Below are 6,000 nucleotides of genomic sequence, written 5' to 3'. Positions count from 1 at the left end.
ATTTTTTTGATATTACATAAAAGTAATAAAGTAGTAAGGTAAGAACAAAAAGTGCTCAATCAATTTCGTCCATGGACCTGGTGTGCGAAAAAAAACCTTTTAGCTATCGAGTCATACACCACGGATTAAGTTTAATGTCTGTCCAGAAATGAAAACATAATCGCTCATGGACTTCGATTGATCGGTTAAGAATCGATTCGGTTGGGAATTGTGCGCGGGTTGGGACTGAGCGAGTCCCGATTTCTACGCACCGGCTTTGTATATTTGGTATTAAAAAATTCGTTTAACTTTTCAAAACACTACATACCAGTGGCGTAGTGGGGTATTTTGGTTAGGGGGTGCGCAAATATTTTTTTCTTAAAAAATCCCCTAATTTAAGACTTTTTTAATTAGCTATAAAAAGATCTTTTTATAAGGAATATGATTGAAATAGTTTCGTTAAATAAAATAAATTCGAAGTTACTGTTCTAAAAAAATTTTATATAATATAAAAATGAACAATTTAAAAAAATATTTAATCTTCATTTAAAATTACTAATACTTGCACAAATATGAAAAAAATATCAATCTCTTTAATATACAATACAACAGTGATAACAGCATCTAATTGCACGTTATATATATTACACAAAATTATTTTTTGTTAGGGAAAATGAAATGCAATTAATAGAATAGTTTGCTTGCTTATTTAATGTAAATTAGGTATTGATGCTATAAAATTAAATCTGAATTATAACAAAGTTAAAGCAAGATCAACTTAGCTTATTGTTTTTTTTTTAGTTTAATTGGTTAGAAATCAAAACTTGTCAAAAAAGAAACATTAAATGAAAAATGTAAAACACGAGACACAGTGAAAAAATGTTTTGTGGCAGGTTTAAAACGTAAGATTTAATGACAGTAAAACTAAATATCTAAAGAACAAGAAAAAAGCTTTAAAAAATATTTTTTAAAGAATTAATAAAATACAAAAGTTTTTATATTAAAAGAATATTCTATTGCAAATAACTTGAAAAACAATACCAAAGTTATTAAAATTGAAAGCGAAATTTTTCTATATAAAATAGCTAAACATTTTTAAAGATAATAACAAAATAAAAAGTAGTTTTAGTCAGAGTATAGCTTTTAACATACTATCTTTATTATTTTAACAAAAATGTAAAATCTTCAGTATTAAAGTTGAAAGTTTTAAATTTTTTTATAAGAAATCTAAAGAGCTAGTTTTTTTTTGTTTTAATTAATATATTTTTAGCTATAATACAATATAAATTTGTAAAAATAAATCTTAACAAATGAAGACAACATGAAATATCAAGAATCTTAAAAACTAAAATTTTATACCACTTGAACTGCAGTCTTGAGTAATAGCAATATCGGGTGTTCGTCTGATACTTTTCAATTTGAGCTTTTTAACTTCAGATAATTTTTCAACCTGACATCTTTTTAGATTTGCAACGTTCCATACAATATAACTTTGCATATTTATTTTAGTAACAATCTAAAAGTTAATCGAATAAATTTTTATTTATTCTTTTAGATATTATATAGCACATTTTATAAAATAAAAAAAAAACAATTAATTTTGAAGATATCAGGATTGCCTTGCCACTCTTTGAGTCAAAAAACTGTCTTGAGTCATCATGATCTTTTTTAATTCCTTTACAGATATTTTAATTTATTTTGAAAGTAATAAAAACTGAGCTCTATAACAATATTGGTTAGACAATAAAATAAAATGCAACTAAATTAACTAAATCTCATTCACAATCTATAAAAAAAACTTTCTGAAAGCTTTTAAAAACATTAAAACTATCCTGAGTTTTAAAAAAATCCTAAGTCAGCCTAAGTTTAAAACAACTTAAAATATTCTGAGTTATCCTGAGCTCTACTGAGTCATACTAAAGTTTTCAAAAACTTAATAAAATCCTGTGTTATCTTGAGTGTGTGGAAAAAGTTTACTAAAAGTTTCTGATACAAATGAAAATATTCAAAGTATAAGTTTATAAAGGTTAACTTTTTTTAAAGTTTTTAAAAATTTACAAAAAAAATAACTTTTCCCTTTTCTTAAAATCAGTTTATCTAAAATCTTTAAGGAGTAGCATTTTTAAAATGTTACAAACAGTTAGTAGAAAGTAGAATTTTTTAAATATCATTTTTAAGTGTAATTTAAATTAAAATAAATGTAAATTTAATTAATTTTGTCTTTTAAATTAAAAACAATTTGAAAAAGATCTTTTTCTACAAGTTGCTTTAAATTTTTTCATGATATGATTGAACAAATTTTAAAATAACTTTCTATAAAATTGATAATTTTTTAAACTCTGTGGCTGATAGAATAACAATCTTTGATTTGTTTATTATCTTAATAAAAAAAGAAACTACTTGTACTAAAGTTTTAAAGTTTACTGAAGTTTAAATAAAACTTTTTGTATAGTGAAATTAACACTGTAATCACATGATTAACTGTTTATTTATTATTTATTTTATGTTATTTATTTAATTTTTTTTTTAATACATTTTCCTTTTTATTATTTGTTTTATTAAATTATGTTATTAATATTTTTTAATTTTAATATTAATTCATTTTTACTTTATTAGTAGTTATTTATTTCTATTTTTCTCACAATTTGTTTACTCTTGAATCGTTATCACCATACGATAAGATTAGCTTTAAGATTTGTTTACAAAATTTTAGCATCTGTCCATGTAGAAAAGTCAATCATAACTTTTATACTACTGCGGTGCACTACACTAAATGCGTTCTTTTTGAGTCTAAATTCTTATGAAGTTTATCAATTTAAAGAATTTTCTTTATGGAGTTTTTCATCACACAATGATCTCTACGCACCGGAACCCGGCTATGTATATTTAGTATTCAAAAATTCGTTTAACTTTTCGAATACTACATAAACATAGTTGAAAAAAAATAAATTAAGCAGGGAAGTTCAATAGTTAAAGAATAAGATAAAACATTCTTTTTTTTTTAGATGGCACGCATGCGCCAGTATCCCTCCCTATGCTACGCCCCTGATATCAATTATTTAGTTCCAAAAAGCCGATAAGAACTACAATTATCAAATTTTTGAGGAAATCAATGAAAAATTCTTCTTTTTTATGTTTGCAAATGTTGCTTGCTTTCTATCATCACAGTTTTAGACTTGGACAGGTATTAAAAAATAAAAAATATTTTAAAATAGAAGGAATTTTGTTGTTGTTGATATCATTATTGTTAAAATTATTGTTGTTTTTTTTTTTTTACTAAAAGCATAAATTATCTTATCTTCACATTTATAAGGTTAATTTCAATTATTGTTAAAATCACTTTTTTAAAATTCTCAAAAAAGTTTTACAATAGTTTATTTAACTATTCAAATGTAAAATTATTATAACTGTTCAATTTAATTTAATATTTTTCTATTAATTTGATATTAATAATTCTATTTAATAATTTAAAAATTACCTTTTTAGCACAAAATACTTATAAAAAAAATTCGTAAAAATATTTCAGCGTATTACATTTTACTTTCTTTAAAGAAGTTGTAATCTATAATTCAAGTATTCACACCTTTGTTATGAGTGTTGTTTATCTTCTTTTATAAGTCAATTTAAAGTTATATATATTTTTTTAGTTCTTATGTTACTAAACAACATTAATAGTACATTTAAACACAAAATTCAGTTAATTTTCGATTAGTTTTATTTTCTTTTAACTGATCGTTTTATTACTAAAAAATTAAATATTTATATGACAAAAAAACTATGTGTAATAGCTCGTAAGAAACTTTATATAACTCGATAACTAAAAGGTTCCTTTGTACACCAGGACCTTAGACCAATTTTTTTGAGCGCTTTTTTTATCGTTCAATAAAAAATTTTATCAGCAAGACTAAGTTGTTTCGCATTTCATAACTTAAAACTAGTGATGTACCGGACCCACAATTTCGGGTCCGGCCGGACCCGGACTTTTTTTTCAAATTAGAATCCGGCCGGAACCGGATCCGGACTTTTTTTTCAAATTAGAATCCGGCCGGAACCGGACCCGGACTTTTTTTTCAAATTAGAGTCCGGCCGGAACCGGACTTATTTTTCAAATTAGAATCCGGCCGGATCCGGATATCAGACAAAAATGGCAATATACGGCCGGACCCGGATAGTGAGTCCGGTACATCACTAGAATAAACTAGCCTGAGTCAGAATGAGGTTTTTAAAAACTGAAAAAATTACTTTAATCTAATAATTAGATAACAGCTAGCAAAGGTTGACAATTTGGTAGTAAAGTTGTGGACTGATTGTGGTACACTTAACTTATTAGTACTACCCATCATAAATAAATCCTACCTTAGTTAACTAATATCTAACAAATACTAAATTCTAACTGAGAATCTTTCTATAATCAGACACGACAGTTTTGAGTGATGAATCTTTTATATAAAACACAACAAGAAATACTAGCATATACAAAATTATTAATTACTTTGGTAACACTTTAAAAACTGGAAGCTATTTAAATCTATATCAAAAGACTTAAAACAAAAAACTAAATAAACTTTTAGTAAAAAAGAAACTATAAAATTTTTAATAAACTATTAAACCTGGCTCAAATATTTAAACAATTAAACACCAGCTGAAATATTCACTTTTAAAACAAAACACTAATTACAATAAGAATTCACAAAAACGTTCAAGATATTTTGTTGCTTCAAGCTACACACCAAACTAACTAACTGCTTACATATAAACTGCCAGTCATGTTCTGATGTTTTGTTGCATCAGTATTTAGTTTGAAACATTTCGTCGTATGATTCTCATTGGCTCGTACATTCAACCGTTTTAACTCTAAATATTCTCCGAGCTCAACTTTAAACAATAAATAATGCAAATATTTATTCCAAAGTTTTCAATTTTATAATATATGTAAAGAGTTGCATTTCATGTAATGTTTATTTCATAGTTCAAATGTAAATTAGTCACGTGTACAAAATGAGCCAATCACGGTAGATGTTTAATTTTAACTGACGAAAATGACTCTTATTAATTTACACAGGGTTTGTTTTCGAAAAAATACTTTTCAGTATGCTCTTTTTTACTAACTAGATCCGGGTCCGGCCGGATCTCTGTTAGGATCCGGCCGGACCCGGACTTTTTTTTCAAATTAGAATCCGGCCGGAACCGGACTTTTTTTTCAAATTAGAATCCGGCCGGATCCGGATATCAGACAAAAATGGCAATATCCGGCCGGACCCGGATAGTGAGTCCGGTACATCACTACTTAAAACAAACTTGTGTAAAAGTTTACTGTAAGCCAATAAGTTTGTTTATTTTATCACACGGTAAATCTAATAGAAAAATTAATTTACAACAACGTTTGCTTGCACTTAATTGGCAAATGAACAAAAAAACATTCAAAAGTAATTTTCGAGGAATGTTATCTAAGTTTAATGAAACCCAAAAGTTTTTCTTTAACACCAATCCAATTAACAGAACTATCAAAAAGCATTTATAATTCTGGCAAAAAATTAGGCTATAAAATGTTGTTTAAAGGGTCATCAAAGGTTTTAAAAAAAAATAAGTTAATTTTCTTTCAGGTTTGTCAATAAATAAGTTTTTCGGTCCACTTTTAGTATGTAACCAAGGTGGTTAAGCAGTATAACAACATTGAAAAAATACTGTATGGCTTCTTTAAATTTTTTTGTATCTAGTCGTAATTTCAGCACTTTATTTTTAAAAATTTAGTTTTTTTACTGAGTTATGTTCACCTGAGTAACAGGTTTTTAAGAAACCCTGTGTGTAAGACTGGTATTAAAACCCAAATTTTTTTAAAAAGTTTTCAAGAAAGTGTTGAACTTTGCTATATTTTAAAATCACTTTTGTATAGAATTGTTGGAAAAAACTAACTCTTTTCTTTTTACAGCTGATTCAGTCAACAAAGTTTAAATTTCTTAAGAGAAATTTACACAGAAGTGCAAACGCGTGTTATACGCAAACAGCTGTACAAATAGTTAG

This window comes from Thalia democratica, chromosome 1, assembly GCF_965202585.1.
Source record: "Thalia democratica chromosome 1, ktThaDemo2.hap1.1, whole genome shotgun sequence".
NCBI lineage: Eukaryota > Metazoa > Chordata > Thaliacea > Salpida > Salpidae > Thalia > Thalia democratica.
The sequence above is the reverse complement of the archived record's forward strand: the minus strand, read 5'-3'. Positions refer to the sequence as shown.